Here is a 24,847-nt window from a genome sequence, read left to right on the forward strand (position 1 = left end):
CCGTCTTCTCAAATTTCATTTCAGTGAAACCCCCGTCTGTGAAACAGATCCCAAACAAAACTGCTGTGATGCAAGCCAGGAAGTCGGGCCTTCCCCTCTGTAGTCTCCCAACCGAAGCCCAAACCCCAGTGTGAAACTTAAAGACAACTGCTTCATCCTTTCCCCTGCAGCAACGAGCCTTACCATGATTTTTCTAAATATACCCTAATTAACAACATGCACATTGTCATCGCATATCACTACTCCCGCTCAAACTCTCCTGCCAAAGAAAAGCCCCTCCTATTCCCACTGTCAATCACCGGTTTCCTCGTCTAACAGCCATTCTGTACCATCTGAAGGTTAATGACAATCAGAAACCTCAGCAGGAGAGCAGGATTAATGAAGCAAATTTGGGGAGGAGAAAAGAATTTCACTGAATAAAATGCTTTAAAATCAATAATATTGATTTTATTTTTCATTATGCTATTTAATTCAATTAAAACATACCATTTTTCCATTTACATTACACCAGGATTGGAATTTTTAGCCAAATGCCATTGGATTTGATGTTAATAAAAAACCACCAATTATGGCCTCAAAGCTAATGATAACTATTTTTAACTATTTTAACTACTTTTTTCATAACAACGACAAACCCAATAAAGGCTATTGTTCTGACTCTGCTAACAGTGGGGAATAAAATATATTTATGTGATACCAAAAGCATGAGCAACAAAAGAAAAAATGGATAAACTGGGCTTTATCAAAATTAAAAATTTCAAATGACAAAGTAAAAAAACAACCCACAACGTGGGGAAAACTTTTTGTAAATCATATACCTGACACAGGACTTAATCTAGAACATATTGAGAACTCTGGCAACTCAATGATAAAAAGATGAACCAATTTCTAAATGAGCAAAAGGGGCTCACTATGTACTTCTCCAAAGAAGATACATAAACAGCCAAAAAGCACATGAAAACATACTCTATCAGTAGTCATTAGAGAAATGCAAATCAAAACCATAACGCAATACCATTTCATACTCATTAGGACGGCTAGAATCAAAACATCAGACAGTAACGAGTGTTGTTGAGGATGTAGAGACATGAGAACAACCACACAAAAGCTAGTGGGGATGTAGAACAGTGACGGCACTTTGGAAGAGTGGCAGTTCCTCCAACGACTAAGCATGGAGCTACCATACAGCCCGTCAATCCCACTCCCAGGTATACGCCCAAGAGAAGTGAAAACATTTGTCCTTGGGAACACTTGTATACAAATGTTTACAGCAGTACTAGTCATAATAGCCAGGGGGTGGAAACAACCCAAAGGTTTATCAACAGATTAATGGAAAAACAAAATGAGGTACATCCATATCCACATGATGGAATATTCGGCCGCATAAAGGAATGGTACTGCCATATGCCACAGTATGCGTGAACCTTGGAAATGCTAAGTGAAAGAAGCCAGTTACTACAGACCACATAGCATAGGATTGCTTTCACAGGAAACGTCCAGAACAGGAGCATCTATAGCTATATAAAGTCAGCCAGTGGTCCCTCAGGGCTGGGGGAGGGGAGCAAGTCAGGGGTGAAAGCTAAAGAACACAGGGTTTCTTTCTGAGGTGATGAACATGTTCTAAAATTTACTGTGGTGATGGTTGCACATGTCCGTGAATATACTTAAATCCATTAAATTGTAGTTCAAATGGATAACGTGTGTGGTATGTGAGTATCTCAATAAAGCTGCTTAAAAACATATAAATTGTCGAATATAACCTACAACACAAAAACATCTTGTATTTGTTACTGTGTTACAAGAACAGACTGTACCATTCTTGTAAAAGAGTGAAAAAGATAAATGTACATAGTTTCATTACACTTATAAGATGTTTACCATTTCTCAGGATGTGATCCAGAAAACATAAATTAAGTAAGAGGTTAACAGATGTTTGGGCAGGAAAAACAAACGCCTGGTCAAATAAGTTTAGGAAACTCTGGTTTGAACCGAAGTTTCTTTACCATAGGATGTCTCAGCACACAAGCATTTCCAAAACCAATTTCATTACAGAACTCATTATTTATAAAGAATCAAAAGACCAGTTCTAACACCCTTTAGAAAATGCTCCTTTAAATAAAGCACTGGTTCTGCTACTCAACATTTGTAATTAAAGAGTAAACGGGGGGGGGGGGGGATGCAGCATCCATCTGTTCCAAAAACATCACCGAGTACCTACTATATGCCAAGTACTCTTGGTTGTAGATACTGGAATTACAGCAAAGAACAACATAAAACCTCTGCCTTACATTATAAAGGGTAGGACAATTTTTTTTAAAAGAAATAGTGCCCAGTCCAGAACATCTACTTGAAGAAGAGTCACAGGGACTGGATTTACTCTCATGCATGAAACAACTAAAAAAGAAAAAAACAGACAAAATCTATGAAACAAGAGCATAACACTCGACATCAGAAACTAAAGGACAGTGATCAGAGATGAGATGCAAACAAGAGGAGTCCCAGCTTACAGCCTGGAGAAATGACCCAGGCCACAGCACAGCAACGGGATCCCAGACAGAGCCCAGGGGTCTCCCAGTGGAGCTGAGGGGCAGCTAGAATCTGTAGGGCAGAGTCAGAGAGAGGAGAAGCCCGGAGACCTACAGGGAGTCCCTCATGGGTGCCCTATCAAGATAGAGATGACTCCCCTCCATTTTCCCCAGAAATTGTCTCCTACCCCTCTCACTCACTCCCAGGTAACTCCCCCTCCCTGAGGCAACCACTGCCCAGTCTTCTTCTGCAATGAATTAGTCTCGCCTGTCCCAGAAGTTCATATAAATGGAATCAGACAATAGGCCGCTTGCAGGGAAGAAGGGTCTGCCCTCTTTTGCTCAATGCGGTGTTTCTGTTGCATGTATTAACAGTGCACACGTCCCACTTCAGTGAGAGCAGAGTTCTGTTGTACGGGTACACCACAATTCCATGGATGGACACCTGAGCTGTTTCCCCTTCTTTGGCTATTATGATAAAGCCGCTATGAATATTCTCAAACAACTCTTTTTATGAACATATATGTGCATTCCTTTTGTGTAAATACCTCAGGGTAGTAAGGCTGGACTACAGGGACAGATGTGTATGCTAATCTTGTGACAAACTGTCTGCTTGATTTTCTTACATAGCTACCAGCAACGTCAAATTTTGACTGATCCACACATTCTCACAAATATTTGATGCTGTCAGTCTTTTCAATTTAAGTCATTCCAGTAGGTGTGTACGGCTCTAATCTGCACTTCCCTGATGACTATTGATGGTGCCGAATAGTTTGTTATGTGCTTTATGAAATGTTTGCTAGCCTTTTGCCCACTTCTTACACAGGTTGTCTATTTTATTATTGAGCCGGAGGAGCTGCTTATGTGTTCTGAATATAAATCACTTGTCAGAGGTTTCACAAATATTTTCTCCATTTTATTAATGTCTCTTGATAAGCAAGAGTTTGAAATTTTGATAAAATCCGGTTTTTTTCCTGTTCTGGTTATCTGTATGTCTGGTTTATTCTGTCTCCCCATCCTAGAAAGTAAGAGCATGGTTTATTTTATCCACCCTTACATCCGAAGAGCCTAGAACAATTCCAAGCACATATAAGGTACTAAAATAAACAAATACCTCACAGTGGTATAAGAAATGTCTCTTGCCCAAGTATTTATAGGTAAAATGAAACATGCCCAAGATAACACTTCAGAACAGCCCAGCAGAGGGGCATAGTGAAGGCTATGTGCTGATAATGATTAACGCTGAAGGACAGTTACATGGAAATTCAGGATATTATCCTACCAACTTTTGTATATATCTGTATATGTACATGTTTGAAAATGTCCATAACATAACTTATGTTTAACATTTTTAATGTTTTTCCTAAAATGGTGTGAATTCTCTTCCTTTCAATGAGGAGTCCAACCGTGTCTTCCCCTTCCAGCACTCCTATGACACACTACCACACTACCTTCACTGTGGACACCAGCAGGAGATTGCTCTTCCGAAGTATATGTACAGACAAACACTAACTTAGGGAGGACGCACACACATACACTTATGCAGAGTGAATGTTCTCATGATGGAACATACTACTACATTTTTACAGACAAAAGAGGGACAACTGCATTAATATGCACACACAAAATAATGAAACCCTTTATTATCTTCTATATAATGCCTCCAAAAATTTTAAAAAAGGAGAAAATATTTCTACACTTATTTCCCAACTGATTTTTTAAAATAATGAAATAACTCAACATCTCATTTTATCTAGAAAGAACACTGAACATTCAACAAATATATACCGAGGGCCTACCGCATGGAGGTAACTATAGTGCTACCACCAACGCGTTCCTTGCCCTCACCAGGCTCTTGCTCTATTAGGAGCCATGTGACAAACACGCAGAGGAATTCTAACACGAGGCCACGTGTGAACGTGTGGGACAGGAACTAAGATCTACGGCTATGTAAATGAGCAAGGACTCATACTTCCAAGCAGAGTATTTGGCCCAAAGAGCAGAAATATCATCTGAGCCAAACATGGGGAAACTGAAACTGCTTTTTTATTTTTTTGACAGAGCAGGTAGGAACAGTGAAATAAGTCAGGTAGAAGAAAGGGATTAGGCAAGGCCACACAACACCTGCAATGCAAGCACGCAAGACTGTCATCCACAGTCTGAAGAGCTACGGCGCTGGCTTTCTACCCCAGAGCGACTGAGAACAAAGCGGAGGATCAACCAAGACATCACACAAGGCTCTGAACTGAAAGTTGGAATCTATTCAGTAATGCCAATGAGGAGTCACCAAAACACAGCACTACTTTAGGATGACTAATTTTTCAGTATGCACAGCATATCACAGGTACAGAAATTACAGAAAGAATGCCTTCCAATAGTTTACGTTACAAGGCCCAGAACTAGAATGATGTCGGTAAGCAGGAGTGTAAGATGATTTAATAAATATCTTAAAGTGATCTAGAGGAGATTAAACAGAAATGAGAATATTTATGCTAATATAAATTAAACAGAAGAGTCTGCCACAGAAAGATTATTAGAACAAGCACCAAACTGCCAGTGGAGATGGGGGAGAATCCAAAACTCACCCAGCTGGGACAGTTTCAGTGCACATTTTTCTGGAGGCAAATTTCATTCATTCACTCAACAAATATTTATAGAAAGCACCTTAAATTTTCTCAGAAACAAAGCAAATGAACAGGTAGGGGACTTGCTGCCAACCGTTAGAGTAAGTCAGTCATAATCTCCGTTTCTTCTCAAAGTACTGGTACCAGTGGAGAAAGAGAATGAGTCTCCGATATCCTCCCAGATTAAGGTTTCAAGATTCAGAAGACCTAGGAGGTGTCTACACTAAAGTAATGGGATATATTATTAAACCAATCTTCCTAAAGCGTATGTTTCCTATACGAATCCATCCATTACCATTCAACACATCCTCACTGTGCCACAAAGATTCTCAAATATGCAATTCCATTTATAGTAGGTACTCATCCAAATTCCCAGCCAGTTGCTCCTTGAGTTAAAAAGACAAAGAAACAAGTAAGCTGCATGTAATTTTATCATCTTCAATTTCACCTATAGATTATTAACTCACCAAGAATCTGTCATGAAAGAAAGTTCCTGCTCTAACAGAAATAGTGTCTGCTATGGTTTAAAATTCTTTAAAAAGCTGCAAGAGAGAAATCAAAACATTCATATGTTTTTTTTTTTTAGACACTCATATACTTTTTAAGAACAAAATCAAACAAATCAATAGCAGCCTTCTGATGACACCTGGTGGCCAGTGCTCACAGGAAGTTTCTTTCAGCCTTTTAAAGAAAGAACTTCGGGAACTACTCACCCATTCCACGTGCTATCTTTACTCTGGGCAGCACGCATGAAATCCCTCCCTTCGCTTGTACTTTTCACTCGTTCCAATCTCATCTTCATTTCTCTCTTCGTCCCTTTTCTCCTTTCTGACGTGTACATGTGCAGGGAGCTTGAGCCCTGGCTCACGCATGCTCACTTTCTCCCTTACATGCTCACACACACACTCTCTTGCTGGTGTGACAAAGCCCCCACACTAGAAACCACCTCTCCCTGCCTCCCCGCCACGGCATCTCACCCCTCACCCCTCCTGCCCTCACCCCAGCTGGCGGTGCAAGCAGTGTGAAGTTAGCCTGTGTTGGCACCAAGTCAACAGTAAGATCACAGCAGGGGACACACGTGCAGGACAGCAGGTGCACACACACACACATGCATGTATAAAAACTCCCAATGGTCTTTTGTCCCTTCCCTTTGGGGAGTTCAAAAAAGAATGAACTCCAGACGTCATTAGGATCTGGCAGTAAGGATTCTCTCCTCCCAGAAGGACCGGGTAAGACGTAAGACTTCCGACAAGCCTGTTACGAGCTGCAGAAGTGACAGGGCAGTGAGTCAGGGGTACGTGGAAACCAGTGGACTACTCAGATTTCTTCCATCTGCCACTTCTAACTATAGACTTCCATATACGGAGTGGCAATTTGTAACAGAGACCATAAAATATTAATGTCTGATCCTACAAAGAAAAAAAATCACTTTTCTCTGAAAATGCTTATAAGTTGAATGAACTCTTCCATGACAACAGAGTATAATTTAACACCCTAAAAACCATTCACTAGATAACATCAGAGACAACTTGACCACTAGGGATAGATGTGTACGTAGTTGTGGTTTATGCACCATTCAACCAGTGCATGAACACTTCAGTCCAGTAAAACCCACATCTTCGTTGTCCACAGAACAGGCCACAGTGCATTCCTAAGTAGTAAGTTTGTAGGCACGTCCACTTCCTCACCCAGGAAAAGGCCTGCGGGTGTTTAAAATGAGTCCACAGATCGTCTGACACTCCCTTCAAAGGACGAACCCTCATTCTCTCCCCTTGGTGTGCGCTGGCTTCACTGACCTGCTTGTAAGGGACAGAAAATAGTGGAAGCAGGACCTCTGACTCCGGAGACCAGATCATAAAAGGCACGAGCTCTCTGCATGCCCACTCTCTGGCCTGCGTGTTGAGAGGACATTCTTGCAGCCTTTGGGTGGGGAGGCCCACAGGGCAAGAGAGGCAGCTCCTGCCAAGAGCCAGAGAGGATGGGCGCTCCTGCCAGCAGCTCCGCCAGCCCCAGGCCAGGCTATGGGGGACGGCAAGCCCCACAAGAGCCTGACTGCTGGAGAAACCTGGGGCCAGAACCTTCCTGACCCACAGAAACCAGGAGGTAAAAGACGCGTGCAGCTTCAAGCCACTGAGTTCTGACATAATGTGTTACGTAGTGACAGAGAACTAAGAGAAGGCCCTTCTCTCCTGTCCACCTTGGCAAGAACAGATATGGCTCAATTTCACCCTCCTTCATGTATATTTTATATACATTTCCTTTCCTATGTGCTCCAACCTTTAACAAGAATCCTGTGCTAGCACAGTAAGATTAAGGTACACAGGACATCAGTCCGTGTCCACTGAAATACACTGTTTGAAATGCATTTCAAGAGCACAACTCCTATCAAACTTCTCTAAGACGATTTTAGAACTTTCATCCACTGGCATTTACATTTATACCTCTTCTACTACCAAAACCAGATCTGATACAGCTTACAATGAAAACTGATATAATAAAATCAAGAGTTACTGAAGAGCTAACTAATAAAGAGACGAAGTAGAGTTTTAAATTTAGATTTGTATGGAATAAAAGCAATGTCTTAATGGTTCCTGAAAAACCTGTTCATCTTGGAGGAAGATGCTCACTTGTATAGGCCCCTGGGATTGTTTAGCAAGCCACCTGCCCCAGAACTAACGGCAGCAACAAGTTCCTTTCCAGCTAGGCTCGGAAATGTTAGCAGCCTACACTCCTAACAGTCCCCAAACCTGATGAGGCGGCCCACGGGACAAACACATGTACAGCCACGGGCCATGTGACTCCCTCCTTCCCCCAGCAGGACACACGCAAGCTCAGGAGACGGCCTCTGGCCCCAGGACTCCTCGTACCTGATTAGGTTCCAACTCCAAAGTATCTCATGTACCATCTTTAGCTTAATCCCAACAAAGAACCTTCCCTGACCAGAATCCAAGGACTCACTAAAGACGAGCAGGCCCGAGCTATGTGCTCCTTGGCCCGAATGGCAGGAGCAAGGTAAAACTATCTGATGGGAAAAAAATTTCTCACTCAAGTCAGAACAGAATTCCGCTTCTATTCCAGGGATACCCGTATTTTATTTCCAATATCCAATTAACTTTTGCCTGTAAGTTAAAAATTAGAATATGTGCTTAGTGCCTAAGATAGAGCTAAAACAATCACTAAAAAAACGATATTAATAGGGACCAAACACGGTGACCACAACAGAATAAAAAGACCATCATCCCTTTCCTTACCAAAGATTTCTGCCTTTTCCAACACTACTTACGAAAACATTAAAAGCAACATAAAACAAATCATGGGATAAAAATAAACCATAAAAGTAGCTCAGCCTCCTCACCTGGCTATTTCTTTTTCATTTTTTTTTAATCTTCCTATATTTCAAGTACTGTTTTCCAAATACAGTAAATTGATCCAGTAATAAAGTTAATTTTAAGACGATCTTATATCAACCATCTCTGACAAGTGCAGCTTTTGCAGAAATATTTTACACAAAAAGTTAAAATTTAATATATCTTTCAAAAAGCATTTTTTAAATCAATGCTTGTTAGTATTTCCATCTAATTTTTTTAATTTATTTCAAAGAAATAAAATTTTTATTGGAACAGGAAAACAGGATAAAAGAAGAGAACGAAGACTCTGAGTAGAGAATGAAAAAGTTCAATGCCATTAAAAGCAGACACATAGGATCCTTGGTATCTTATGCCATTTGAAAAGGTTGTTTTATTATCAATGTAACTAATCACAATGAAACCATCTCTTACAACTAAAGACATTATAATGAATTTTCTTTACAACTACAGAGAAATGGGATTTGCTGTTTCACATCGAATAGAACAGGCTGTATAAATTCTTCTTCCTATTTATTGTAAAATATAATTTCATCTATAAAATCAGTCATGAAATATTAAAACTGAAACAACAGAATTTATATCCTTTACTTAATTTAAACGGTCTATTCACTAAAAAAAAGGGGGGGTACATGTGATAGAGCCCCTATACTTTCTCATTAAGTGTTTCCATTAGACCCTTTATTTTCAAGAATTTATAATACAGCCATAAAAAAAGCATTCCATGATAAAAGTTAGTATACTTTCCTCAAATTTGCCTTTTATCTTTTTCAAAAGGCAAGAGAATGAAGCACATGCATATGAAAGCTGAGTAAAGAGATGGAGGAAAATAAAAAGAAACACGTTAACATATTTACTCTGAAAATTTTAAACACTAGTGAAAAAGAACATTAAAGCGCAAGGAAGGAAGCCTTTGTTTTCATCCCAACCAGTCCAAAAATAGGCTGAAGGACGCTTGGTAACCACTGACCCCAAGCCTCAGAGTCCTGGGTTAGAAGTGGAGAGAAGGAGAAAGACCCCTACATCTGAGGAGAAAACCCCTCAGTGACAGTAAGGAGCTGCTCAGCACTCAACCAACAGAAAACATACTCTTGGGTATGGATTTCTTTTTCATCCCAGCAGAAAAATAGGAAGAAAAGGGGGATTTCCAAATTGAGAATCTGGGAGAAATATAAGAAAAACACATCTAGAAACAAGTTCCAGAGTTCTTGGCGAGACTGCTTCATCAGGTCCACTGGGAAGAGCGGGAGATTGGTACAATGGCTCATCACAGAGCTGCAGGGAAAAAAGACTGAAACTGCTAATTTGGGAAGAAATCTGGAAAACACTGTAATTCCAAATGTCAATAAGCTAACACACGATATAAAACTATCAAGCCTCAAGACATTTGGAATATAAATTATTAGGTATCAAAGATGTGAGTGCTAAGAAAGTATATTTAGAAAGGAGAAAAGCCTTCAGTATTCACATTTTTAAAATGGATGTAGTTCTAACCAAGTCCATTTATATACCAAAGTTAATAGTTTTTTTCCTCTGGGTGGCAAAATTATAGGTAACTTTTTCTCTTCTTCCTGACATTTTCTTATACTTTCTAAAATATATCACTTTGGGGGGAAGACTGACAGGGACGCTTTAAAAAAAGTCTCTACATATGGTTGAAGTAATGGAAATTGATGACCACCCTCAAGAAAAAAAAAGAAGCCCTAAGACAGAAATACATTCATGATTGCGGTTCTTGGACTAAACTCAGAATCAAAACAAAGAAAAGGAGAGTTAAGGGCGATGTTTGGTGAAATTCTCAGGGACCTCACGCTGACACTCAAGAATGGAGGGAGGTGGGCGGCAACAATTAACACACCCTTAGCACCCAGATCTTGGCCTCCAACACCATCCCCACTAAAAGGAACCTGGCAGCCTCAAGAAATGGCAGATTCTAGGGCTGGGGCAAGGTAGGTGTACAAGATGAGCCTGGAGCATTTTATTTATTATGTCAAAAAGTGGAGAAATGCTTTTAAAAAAAATGATGTGACAAAGACACAGGAGTCAACTAGAAGGGGCTCCCACTGGCCAAATCTGGGACAATTGGAGAACCAAATAATTAGGCACCATCAGACACAGGAATGGATAAGTACATATTGATAGTTGGGAGACAGACAGATGGATGAACCGATGGACAAAAAGATGGCTCTGTGTGTGTAATAGGATGCTGAGGGCCAAGTGGTAAACATGGAGAGTGAAGGAGATAGAAAATCATACTGGCAAAGACTGCATCAGGCAAGAATCATCAATGGATGCTAAATCTAGAGGGGGATAATTTTGACATGCAGAATGTTTAAATGGTGATAAAGCAACTGCTTATCAGTTGCAAGGGAAGAATAAAAAGAACCTCAGTAATTGGTGGATAAATCAGCAACACCTTGGTGGGAGTGGGGGGAATGAAAAAAATTAACATCCTCAAGGAAGGGCAGAAAGACATGGTATGCCTCCAAACAGAACACCCTCGGAAGGACAGGACACCCATGCACCCATGCAGTGAGAATGCAAATCCTGCAATTAAATAAGAGGAAACAGTAGACAAACACAAAGTGAGGAATATTTTATTTTAAAAAGAAAAAAGTAGTGGAGAGGACTACATTCTTCACCAATGTCAATGTCATAAAAGACAAAGACTATGGAAACATTCCAGATCAAGGAGGCAAAGGAGACAGGACAACAAAATGCAATGCCTGTTCTCAGACTGGATCCTGTGATGGCAGGGAAAAAATGCTAGTAAGGACATTTTAGGTCAACTGACAGAAAAAGACTGTGATGATAAACTGTATATGTTAACTAACTGGGTTAAGGGATGACCAGATAGCTGGTAAAACATTACATCTAGCTGTGTCTGTGAGGCTATTTCTGGAAGGGACAAGCATCTGAATCAACAGACTGAGTAAAGATCATCCTCACCAATGGACAGGGGCATCACCCAATCTGCCAAGGGCCTAAATAGAACAAAAAGGCGGAAGAAGGGCAAATTTGTTTTTTGTTTTAGCTTGAGCTAGGATATCCATCTTCTCCTGCCTTCACACTCTTGGTTCTTGGGCTTTCAGAATCAGAATGAAACCACCAATGTTACTGTGTCTCCTCCCAGCAGAAAGCAGACTGTGGGGCTTTTAGCCCCCTAAGTCATGTGAGCCAACTCCATCTGCATCCACACATACATATGTAGCCCTACTCTGTTTCTCTGAAGAATCCTGACACAGATTTTTGTAAAGGTAGTTCTGGAGGAGAATATTAAGGAAAAGTTTTCTGACTTGGTTCTGGGATTTCTAGAATTGGCTCTCTAATCTGATTAGATTAAAAGAGTCTAATGACTCGGCTTTCAGTATAAAGAGAGCACTTCTTTTGGTCTATGATGAGAACTAATTACAGATATACAAAATATCTGCATTGGATACTCCTAATCAACCAGTTATATGAATCAAAGAGCTAAGTGACTCTACATATGATACTAACATTTCTGGAAAACCATGGAATATAATGACTGGTTGGTTGGCCCTAATGTCCCTGGACAAAATGATGAAAGAAAATGATAAGCTCGGGGAGTCCAAGTCCCAACTCAAGCACAGCATAAATGACCTGAGAGCTTCCAAGTGTGCCCCGGAGGAAAACCTGATCTCAACCAGCGGCAGGGCTGAAAGCGCTGCGTATCAAGTGACGAGCATCCGTCTGAGATTGGCTACATCAGAAAGCAAGCTGAATGCCCACCCTCACAGGGGTGCACTGTTACTCTGAGGGCACTAACTGGGAAGGACCCAGGCCTCAACGCTAGGATGGGGACATGCAGGAGGAGTCTGATAAAGCTGGGGATATTGAGTCCCTAAATTCTCATACATCTTCTTTGCCAGCAGAAGAGGTCTTCCCAAACCCAACAGTGCCCTCATGCCAGTTCCTATAATAAATCTCATGTTTTATATATCTATATTTAATATATCATTGGTTCTCTTTTCCTGGAGAAACCCAATATAAGTACCAATGTAAATTTATAAAATTAAATACTTTAATTATATACAGGAATATCCTTATTTCTAGAAAACAGACCCCGAAGGATTTATGGGTAAAGGGTCATGATATACTTAAAATTTATTCTTAAAAGGTTGAGGAAAAAGTGTGTGTGTACGCACACACACGTGGGTAAGGAGAGAGTGTATACACTCTCCAAATGATCTCCAAATAAAAAGTAAAGAAAAACATCAGAACAACAACGTGAGCTGGTTTCATAAAGGTGGCTTAGAAAGACCTCTACCACATCTCTAGTAACTGTCAGGGGGTCAAACGAATATAAAGCTCCTTAAAATTGACAAAGATCACTTCTTAGACTTGACAAAACCCTTACTCTACACACTAACTAGCAGTTCCCGTTTAGACTCCCAGCAAGCCAAAAAACTTGACCTCCAACTGAAGGTCTACTGCAAATTATATCCTTCCTACTACAGCTGTGTCTCTGTACTAAAGAGTTTCAACCCCTTTGCCATTAGGGAGGGGAAAAAAACTATTTTGTTGGCATCTTTCTGCCAATTCCTGTCCGCTGTAGTTTCCACACCAGCCTTAAAAAAGTCCTGGGAGATGCCAATGCCAACAGAATGTCATACTTCAGAGGAGTATGAGGGCATTTTTCCTATTCCTGGCAAAGCCGGTTAATGTGTGTTAAATCTTAAAAAATTTCAATGGTATGAACCAGCTATCTACAATAGATAAGCCTTCCTCATGCCCCAAGCAAAAGGATGCAAGCTGGCACACACGTCAGAGTTTTCTGGCAAAGGCATGATGTGGAAAGGCACACGGTGATAACATACAGCTAAGAGGCAGCACAAGACTTCTTACGTCCGTATGTCCAGTCAGCACTGCTCCCATCTCTGTCCATGGACACCTGAGCTCTGACCTTAGAATCTAGTCTGATTCTGTGACTAGGAGCCACTTGCAATCATACACACCTGTGGATCCCTTGATTACACTAGAAGGTTCTCCCTGCAGGTTTCTTGCAATTCATTACAGTGCTCTCTTACGCCTTTTCCCATAGTTTTCACCCAGTAAAACTGCATTTCCATTTTAAAGTTTCCCTCTGAATTCTCCTTCTGACTTCCATTTTGCTGCTTTTCACTAAGCCTCTGTGTCTCTCACATCGCACTCTCAACTAATTACTATAAATGAAAGAAGGTTAAATAACCTCCAAACTTTAAGTGATTGTTCTTGGACCATTTTAACACACTTCTTTTGTTTTACCTGATGTAGTACAAATTACGAAAATAAACTCATCTGAAATTCTTTCACCTTTCCTTTATTTTTCTTGCCTGCTTGTATTTATCTTGCCTGCTGATATGGGTGTTAATGAATTCAAAAAATAAAATATGTGTAAAGAAAGTCAGGAGAGAAACTGGACTATATACAAAGTTAGATTCTTCAAAAAAAAAAAAACAAAAAACAAAAAGGCTAAGTTTCAGTTTGTTCAATGTCTATAGTGCATAAGACTCATCTACAAAATTCTGGAACACTTGAACTAAGAAGCTCCCTTCTCAACTTAAAAGACAGATATTCTAACAAACTTGAAGTACTAATTTGTACACCAGGACACAAACTACCAAAATGACTGAAGAGATTAAAACATAAATTATGTATAAGTCCAACGTCTTAGCTAAGTTCTAGAACCATCTGAGAGGGGAGTGAAGACATGTTTGGGGTACCTCCTCAGTTACAAGGATGGCAGAGTCACCCCTCCAACAAAGCACCCGCCCCTGCTGACAGTGCGCAGAATGTCCCTGCAGTGGCACCTTACATACGCTTAGGTAAACAAAAGAATATAGGCACCTGGAAGCAGAAGAAGGGAGACAGGTGAATAATTTCCCCACTGCCCTTCTCTCCTCATACACCTGAAATAATTTAAAGTAGTGATCTAGCAGTGCTTCTCGGCTCCTTTCAAGCCTTGTTACCCTCCGTGTGCTTGGGGCAGGGTCACCATCACGTGCTTTCCCTGCCACAGATTCAGTGTTTTCCAACATCTCCCCTTCATTCCACGCTCATCCGCTTCTCCCACTACTCACTAACTCTAGGAGTGGCTGTTTCACGCTGTTTGCGAGTGGTTGGGACACGCTGTTTTGGTTATCCCTCAGTGACAACAAATGCAGACATTAAGCAAACAGAATACTGACCTTCTCAATAGGAAAATGCTGCAGCCAAAGCCTCATCAGACATAGTGTGTCTGCTAGTTTCCATGTGACTGCATTTATTTCTATTCAAATTTTATGGATGAAGCACTGAAGTGACGAAAAAATAGTGTTTCTCATGTGAACAATATTTCCCAAGGGAGACAGCTATATCACTAATGGCATTTTAAAATAAAGCCATATACCACAAGCATGGATTTTTAAATAAGTATGTATTAGTCAGCTATGTATAATGAAAAAACCTAGGACCAATCTAGGACTCCACATATACTAATACATCACTTCTCAGGACAAGGCCAAGTTCCTGTCATTGGTCAAGCCAAATATTCAGCTCTGAGTTCATTGTGAAACCAGCAGGCTCTGAAAAATCAGTCCCCTCCCTGCTGCCAACAGCCCTTCCTGGGTCATCTCACAAGGGGAATTCAGGGAGCGTCACGTGTAGGTAGGAGCCTCCTTCAGATCACACCTCTGAGAAAATAGGGCAGAATGATCAAACACCCCAACTCTGTAATGTCATGCTTCCACATTCTGAGGAACAGATCACAGAATTATATTTGTGGAGAAGGGTAACTACAGAATACTCATTTTCTCCATCTTCACAGCCTGCTCTTCCTTTCCAATTTGGATACAGGAGCTAGAACCAACCCTACAAGAAGTCAATGCCCTAAAACCCTCACTACTATAATACGTGGGCTTAAGAATGGGTCAAACACAAATACAGAAGTTTGGGTCCCGCTCTCGTAAGCTTCCAAGGCAGGTGCTCCTGCTCTGCAGGCAGTCAGGTCCTGGCCCTGGCTGATTCTGGAATCCTGGCTCCTTCCATCTTCAAGGCCTGCCTTAGAGCTTCCTCATTCCCTGCATCCAGCTGACAGAAGCAAAGGAGCATGAAAGAAGCAGCACATTTCCTTCTTAAAAGCCTTGACTGAGAAGTCGCATCTACCACTTGACTCATACTTGCTTCCTGCCAGAGAGTCAGGAAAATGTGACCTGGAGCCCTGCAGCTCCATCTTATGAAAGAGAAAAACTGACGGATTTAGGGGGGCAGCCAGCCCCGTCTACCACACACCAACCCCCAAATTATCATACCACTTCTCACGAGACCATTAAGGAAGGCTTTCAGTCCTTACAAGACTTAACAAAAACCTTGGAGAAATGCACCTACTCCTGAAGAGCATACCTGGAGCTATGACTTCCATGTTTGTAAAACAAGGGAATTACAGACAATATCAATAACTGACAAACTCACCTCCTCATCAAAACTTGAACCCTTGGTCCTACCCATGGAGACATTCTGATTAAGAACGTCCAAGGGCACCTGGGTGGCTTGTCAGTTAAATGTGGGACTCTTGATTTCAGCTCAGGTCATGATCTCAGGATCGTGAGATGGAGCCCCCATGTTGGACTCCGTGCTGAGCGTGGAGCCTGCTTGGGATTCTCCCTCACTCTCTCCCTCTGCCCCTCCCCCTCGAGCGCTCACACTCTCGCTCCCTCTCTCTCTAAAAACAAAGAAAGAAGAAAGAAAGTCTGGGATAGGGACAAAAGTCTGTAGTTTTAAAGAGCTCCCTGGGTGATTGTGATGAGCCAGACATGGGACCTACTGGACTAAAGTCCCTCCTACTTGTAAAAATACAATACATACTTCACACATATTTACAGGACTTGGAGCTGAGGCGCAGAGGAGGAAGAGGAAAGAAAGGGAGCAAGGAAGCTGAGCCAGGATGGAGAGTAAACTCGCTGTACTAAAGGGGCCACCACACAAAGAGCCCCCCCAGACCATCTGCCTACGTCATCATGTGCCACAAAGAATTACTCTGAACGTCCCCTCTCCCAAACACTGCCTCAACCTCCACCACCCTAATTATTAAACACTACCCATATGCAAAACCACATGATGAACCCAGAAGATTCTTAATGAAAACTATCTGATCTCATTTTTTTGAAAGACAATAATTTCTACTACCTCGCCTAAGGATCTAAATTTTTTTTTAAGATTTTATTTATTTGACAGAGAGAGAGGGAACACGAGCAGGGGGAGTGGGAGAGGGAGAAGCAGGCTTCCCGCTGAGCAGGGAGCCCGATGCGGGGCTCGATCCCAGGACGCTGGAATCATGACCTGAGCCGAAGGCAGATGCTTAACGATTGAGCCACCCAGGCGCCCCGATCTAAATTTTCTAAGCTATTTTTAAAAGTACATTATCACCTTAGTTTAAATTTTAATGGCTTTATAATTATATGCACTCCTAAAACTAAGATTCCTCATTCTATAATAACTGATCCAATAATGATATATCAAATTCTGATCCATAATTCACAATCAGCAGAAATCTTAAGTGAATTGTACACTTCCAAGGCAGTAATATGTCGCTTCTTCTAGGTTTAAAGCATCAAGTTTCCATTATAGTTAGTAACTGACAAGAACGCTGCACTTCGGTTACATTGGATGATTACACTGGTGTAACTCCAACTGTGTTAAACAGTGTCTTTTCCCAAACACGCTTCTTACTACCTTACTTGTTTTTATTTAATACTATTTTGTTGTTTGTTTTTATAGAAAAGCACAGCATATAAGAGAAAATAGAAGAGAAGTGTGAACATGAAACACATTGAAAAGCAGTGAGAATGAAGACTGAGATAATGTAGCTTTAGTAAAATGCAGCAGAAACTAGAAAAACTGAAGTATTTAAATCTGTTTTGAGAAGCCTGTGTTCTACATTTGCCCATAAGGGATCTCTGACAAGCCCTACATGTGTCTGAAACGCAGACATCCCCTGCTATGGAGGGACTCTCACGGGCTGTCAACTTCTTAGTGAGGGGCTGACTTTGCTAGAAAGTATGACATGATATAATTACAAATGTTTGACAGCTCTCCTGGTTTAGACAATTTTAGCACTCTGAGTATCAAACAAAAATAGTAGTTCTGTTTGGTTCCACAGGACATATAATTTGACTTAGGGCTTCTAGAACCACATTTTTATTTTTCCTATACTTGTTAATTTCAAGGAGTGACTGTCATACTATGATGGCCTTAAATAAGGTTTTCAGCATAAGCAATGTTTAATTTAAGAAAAAGTCCTCATAATATGGGATAAATATGACACTCAAAAAAAATAATCAGGGGCGCCTGGGTGGCTCAGTCGTTAAGTGTCTGCCTTCGGCTCAGGTCATGATCCCAGGGTCCTGGGATCGAGCCCCTCCTCGGGCTCCCTGCTCGGCGGGAAGCCTGCTTCTCCCTCTCCCACTCCCCCTGCTTGTGTTCCCTCTCTCGCTGTGTCTCTCTCTGTCAAATAAATTTTAAAAGAAAATAAAAATCTTTAAAAAAAATTACCAAAGGTTAAAAAAAATAGGCAAAGGCAGATTTCCCAAAAGTTCCCTTTTTAGCAACCAATTGCCCAAGCAAAGAAGTATGATTTCACAAATCCTCTGGCAAAATACCACTTTCTAATGACCTGGAAGATGCAACCCTTAGAACTAAAACAGAATACAATTACTTTTTCAGCTTCAGAGACTTGTCATCTGCTGGAATGATAACGTATATTGGTTTAAAAAACAAACCTAAGACAAAGTAACTTCGCAAATGAGGTGAACAGCGCCTTTACCAGGCTTCTACATTGCCATTTTGACTTTTACTTTTTTTTCTCATAACTCCAACACTCTCAGTCATTACTCTGTTTTGTCCAATTGTCTTTCTGCTCTGAGCTTGTCTACAGGGCGTTTCAGATCAGAGAGCCTCTACCACTTTCCCTGCGTGCCCACAGGCGCTTTCCTCCTCTTGCAGTGGTGACACTGGCCCCCACAGGTTCACTGTGAGGTTCAATCCTCAACAGAGTATAATCTCAGCACATAATGTGCTTGGCACCTAGTAAGCACTCAGCAAGTATTAATCATTATCATGGAAACCAATTTTCTTTTTGAAATCTCTACTCCTGAAAGTGATTTTATACCCTAATCCTGCAAAAACACATCTTTATCACAATCACCCCATCCTATATTTTTCATACAAAGTGAATAGTCCCTTTCACAGACTTTGCAAAAGGAAAAACAAAATATGTGTTTTAAATATTTGGGTAGACACAAAATATGATTTTAATAGGTGCAAGGTATTCAGCACCATAAAAGAAAGCCGTGGGTACAGATCGCAGTTTAAGAAAAGGAAATGCCTATCTTTGTACTCCCTCTTGGTGCCCCCATCACCTTCCCTCTTCTTACGGAGCCGTCTGCTAATGTGAACTTTGTGTTTGGAACTTACCTGTTTTCTTACTTCATCAAATCTGTACTGCTAACAATACGCAATTTTGTTTTGCAAATTTCTAAACTTAAAAAAAAAAAAAGGAAAAATACTATACGCATTCCTCTAGAAGTATCTTTTCGTCCCCCAGATGACGTTCCTGACACTTACCCTTGGTGATGCATGGAGCTAAAATCCATTCAGTTCCACTACTGTATGGTCCTTCACTATAGAAGTATAATACCATTTATCCATTGTCCTGTGATGGGACACTGCTTCCAGTTTTCTCCTTTTACCAGTACAACTGGGAGCATTCTTGTACATGTCGCCAGACACTCAAGTACAGGAGCTTCTCCAGGGCAGTGGTTTGCCAATTTTAACATGCACCCAATCACCTGAAGAGCTTGGTAAGCGGCCCCGACCCCAAGTTTCCTACCTCCCAAACAACAGATACTGTCAAGATTTTTACATTGTTGCCAACTTAATGTGTGTGAAACTTTTTCATCCTAATTTGCCTTTCCCTAATTAAGTTGAAAATCTTTGCATTTGGGATTTCTCTTTTGTGAGATGACTACTGGGGTCCTTTGCCCATTTTTCTATTGTTATTACCGATTTGCCATTTACCTTGCTGGATACTAATCTTTTATCAGTATGTACTGAATATATACATATATATATTTATATAAATGTATGTATGTACTGGAAATACCTATTCTCACTTGTGACTTGTCTGTTCACTTACTTTTACTTGATGACTTTGATAAACACAAGTTGTCAGTGTTAACACCGTCAAACATACCAACCTTCTCCTTCAGGGTCTGCGCCTTCTGTGGTTTGTTTTGGAACCTCCTCCCTGTACCGCAGTCCTACACCTCCTGTTCTACCTTGTCGCCTCTAAGTCTCACAGTTCGGCTGTATTTTAGCCTATAACTGGCCTGTAGTTGATTTTTTTTGAATGATGTGATTTAGAAATGTATCCCACTCTCAAGCAGTTTCCTGTTTGGTAAAGGCCACACTCACAGCCCACAGCCAACTATAGCTTTTGGGAGGGTACCAAAAGTCCCCCAAGTGAAATACTGATTAGGTGTTAACCACACACTCCTTCATCGAGATTTATTCTGCTCTCTCATTGGGGCAAACAAAAATGTGAAAAATTTCAACGTGAAAAGATGGAAAGTTATTAGCAAATTAGACTATGATCCCCAACGCACCACACCGCAGGAAGAATCCTTAAAAAAATCTCCCCAAAACTCAGTGTAGTCTCTCTACAAAAACAGAGAATTAAGCACTGGAGAAAGTGTGGGAAAACTGTCATTCTCAATAGTACCGGTTGGGATATAAATCTATACACCTTTCTAGAAGTTAATTTTGTGCTCTTTTGACACAAGCACACACACACACCCTTCATGTGTGTGCGTGTGTGTGTATACACAGACTTATAATAGGTATATTCTTTGAGCTATCAATGACTCTACAGGAATTAACTGGACAAAATACGTGTTTTAGGATATTCAGCATGAAACTCTTTATAATACAAAAATCATAAACTACCTAAGATCCAATGAAGCAGGATGGGCTAGAGCATGTCCATACACTGGAACATGGTGCAGATTACACAGTGTGTTAATGTAGAAAGATGTTCACAATATTCCAGTAACAAAAGCAGTCAACAAAATGCACATATAAATATTCATTTATTCATAAATATTTATTAAGTGCCTTGTGTGTGCCAGGTACCAAACAAGTCACTGGCAAACAAAAAGAGATCTGTTCCCTGAATCCAAGGAGCTTGCAAGCCTTGCAGGGAGACAGACCAGATACATAACTTCAAGTTATTCTGGTTGGGATAAGTAAAGGCACACACATTCTGAACACAGAGACAACTTATAGGTGTGTATGTATAATATATCCAGCATCAAAGAGAACACACGCATCCAGCTTTATGGACTCCTAAGTGCTGGTAAGCAGGAGAATACTTAGAGCAAATGCCCTGTGATGAACTGAAGTGTATCTATCTTCTACAAAAAGGCTCTAGGGAGAATTTTAAGAAATGCAGTGTAGTTATGGAAAGTCATACACTGGAAGACAAATGTGAGACATTGCAGAACCACAGTAAAAGAACTGGGACAAACAGCTTCCATTCCTGCCAATTCAAAACTGAGATTGACCAAGATCAAGTACAAGTTCTTGAGCAAATAACCATTCTTCTAAGAGCCTATACTTTTCCCTTTCCCTGCTATGTTTGTGTCTAACAAATAATAATAAAGCCTCCCGAAATAAGAAATAACTCACAATTGGGACCAGGCTCAAAGGATTCTGACATTATATGCTCATTTCTTTTAAACTTCTGCACCAAAAATCAGTGAAGTGATGAGAGTCATTAATTTCAAAGGGAAAATTTTTAACTTTAAAGCACGGCCATCACGCACCACCTCCACCAGGAGATCGAAGTTAGCGCTCACCAGCGGTAAGACATACCCGTGTCACATAGGCCCCAGTGCAGCACTGAGAAGGGCACTACTTCACTGTCATGGTATTCTTGCCAAAATGCTTCACCTTCAATTTAATCATGAAAGGACATCAGACAAATCCAAAACAAGGGACATTCTACAAAATAACTGACCATCACTCTTCAAATGTATAAAGGTCATAAAAAACAAAGAATGCCAAAAGGAACTGTCACAAACTGGAAGAGACTAAGGAGACCAGATACCGGAATGCAATGTGGGATCCTGGACTGGATCCTGGGCCAGAAAAAGGACATAATGGTGAACCTCAAAGTCTTTAGATTAATTGTATCAACTGTCTGGTTTCGGTATTGCACTATGGAAGATGTTAATAAAGGGATTCTGGTTGAAAGGTACACAGGAACACTCTGAACTATCTTAGGAATTTTTCTGTAATTCTCAAATTATTTCAAGGTATAAGGTGTTTACCAATCATTTCAGATGAATGACACACAAAGATGTGAGATGAATCACTCATTATCTGTAACATAAAAACAGGCTACATCCTCCAAAATTGTGCTTAAAAATCCCAATATTTGCAAATAAGGCTTATACTGGAATAAACTGTAATTATTCCATAAAGGCCTGTAATTGCGATAATGTAGAAAATACAGTAATTTTCCTAAGGCACTGAAATCTCTCCAGATAGTCTATTTTATTTTCCCCCTTAATCTTTTTTTTTATTCAATTCAACTTACATTTATTTAACATCTACTATGGCCATGTAACTGTGCTAGGGCCTGATAACATTTTGATATATAAGAAATGAACATTTTAGAACACAACAGAGAAAAGCACAGAATAACAAAACTGGAAGTAATGTTTCACTCCTATACAAGCTAGCAATTAATCCAAACACCCTTTTTAGTGCAAATGTCAATAAGACAGAGGACCCTCACAGCTCACGTGACTCCCCTTCAATAATAATTCAATAATAAGTGGTTTTGACTTCTAGAATTATCTCCAAAAATTATCCTTGGAAATGTCAAAATGACTCTCTCCAAGAAACACTATATTTCTAGTCCTTTTTTTTTTTTTATTTAATCATTCTGTTTCTGGTGCCTGCTGTTTGTAACACAAAATTAAACCACCCAATTCTCTGAGTACCAGGGAAAAGGTTACACTGGTATAAAACCCATGGAGCTTACTTACTCTCCTAAGAGATCAAAGGCAACATCATATATGGCCGGCCAGGGTTCTCAAAGTGTGATCTCAGAGCCCGCAGCCTCAACCTTCCCAGGAGGAGCTTGTCAGCATTGCAAATTCTCAGCCCCAGTCCAGACCTGCTGAAATCAAAGGCTCCAGGGGATACTGAGCATCTGTGTTTTCACAAGCTCCCCAGGTGACTCTGATGCACCTTAACTTTGAGAACCACTGATGGAAGCAGAAAGACTGGCTTGTAAATCAGGAAGCCTGATTCTAATCCCTGCTCTACCACTAATCTCAGAGATAGATTACTCAGCTTCTGTGGGGGCTCAGCCTCCTCACAGGACGACCAGGGAACTGGAATAGATCACTGCCACACTCCTTAGACCAAGATCTGATCAATCTAGGAAGGCAGTTCCTCCTAAAAAGCCTAAAAGTGAAAGGCCACCCAAGTATTTCACCACATCTTTCTTTTTCATCTAAATGAAACAATTAAGATTTATTTTCCTCAGCTAGTCTCTGAATCATATTTAATATATCTAAAATAAGGGGTGCCTGGCTGGCTCAGTCGGTTAAGCTACTGACTCTTCACTTTGGCTCAGGTCATGATCTCAGGGTCCTGGGATGGTGCCCTGACCTGGCTCTGCACTCATCGGGGAGTCTGCTTCAGGATTCTCTCTCTCTCTGCCGTGCTCCAACCCCCCCCCACCCCCGCCGCTCACTCACTTTCATATGCATGTTCTATTAAAAAAAAAATTATATATATAATGTCTTATTTAGATAAAATTGTGTTTGCTTCAGCAAAAGCAATACAAGTGATTTTATGGCTTCCTATTTAGTTCTATAGCAAGTCTGTACAGGAGGAATTCCACATAACAACAAAATCTCCAAGAAACCCAGCTACTATAGACTGAATTATGTCCTCCCCCAAAATTCATATGTTAAATCCCTAATCCCTAACGTGATGGTATTTGCAGGTATGACCTTTGAGAGGTAATTAGATTTAAATGAGATCATGAGGGTAGGGTCTCCAAGATGAATAAATGTCCTTATAAGAAGGTGAAGAGAGTCCTGAGTTCTCACACTCTCTGCCATGTGAGGACACAGCAAGAAAGGGGCCATCTGTAAGTCAGGCAGAGTCCTCACTCACCAGGAACCAGTACTCTGCTCCAGGACTTCATGTCCTGGAGCTGCGAGAAGTAAATGTCTGCAGTTTTCAGTTCTCCAGGCTATCCTATTTTGTTATACCAACCGAGCTAAGACACTCACTCAGTGTCCCCTCTGGTGTGGGGATCTAACACATCAGGTCATAGCTCAGAAGAACTATGCCCCCATCCTTGCACAAAGAACATGTGTGATCTGACCACAAGTATTTAACAAGTTTGAAAACAAAGAATTTTAAAATGTATAGACCTCAACACTTCCATTACTGCATAAGAAACACAGCTTAATTTCTTCTCCCATTCACGGATTTATGAACTGGGATTCTTCTCACCACTGTGATACCTGAGGAACCCATCCTATAAACCCCTTCTTTGAGATTTGGGAAAGAGGGAGAGTTTAATTTATAAAGGTCAGAGAATTCTCCTCTAACAACACGAACCCAATTGAAGTCAATGTTGGAAGAAATGTCCCACTGAGCAAGTGAATACCCACTAATCCTTGAGATCTAAATCAAACCCTGTATCCTGCAAACCCTCACCACTGCTTTCCAGGCAGTCAGGTATCATTTGCTCTGTGCATCTCCATGTTAGCACTTACCAAAATGCACTGTATTTGTTTCTGTATCTGCCTCCTCAAGCAGATCCTGAAATCACACAGTTTGTTACTAACTCCAGCACCTAGAGTGGTGTCTGGAAATAAGCAGGGACCGTGTTTGCTCAAGTGGAGCCACTTCACTTTGCTGAATACCAGTGGAACTATGTCCTATCTTGCAGCTTTTCTGTAAATTCGAAATTATTCCAAAGTAAAGTTTTTAAAAAGGCACCAGTGGCCACTGTGTTATCAGCAGCAATCACACGTGCCTTACAGATCCTGCAGGAAGACATCAGCTCCTAGAGAACCTTGCCTTGCTGTTTATCAGACATGCCAATAGGAGTTAGTCATCTCGAGTCTAACAAACTTGAAGAATGAGTAACAAACACTTGAGATTTGAATTCTGACGTTAACTCTGGTCACATTATTTATTCTGAGTTTTAATTGGTAAAAACGGAATAATTAAGCCCTACTCTACAAGATGGCTGTGCTCAATG

The 24,847-nt window shown here is 40.7% G+C and overlaps 1 protein-coding gene across 1 annotated transcript in view; it reads right to left on the bottom strand.

Moving 5' to 3' along the window:
- Nucleotides 1-24,847, bottom strand: part of ZNF407 (zinc finger protein 407) — a 443,038-nt gene that overhangs the window by 417,046 nt on the left and 1,145 nt on the right. The gene's annotated exons all lie outside the window — the stretch shown is intronic.

The sequence above is a fragment of the Eumetopias jubatus genome, unplaced genomic scaffold, assembly GCF_037043125.1.
Source record: "Eumetopias jubatus isolate StellerSeaLion01/CBP00866 unplaced genomic scaffold, mEumJub1_p1.0 scaffold_16, whole genome shotgun sequence".
Taxonomy (NCBI): Eukaryota; Metazoa; Chordata; class Mammalia; order Carnivora; family Otariidae; genus Eumetopias; species Eumetopias jubatus.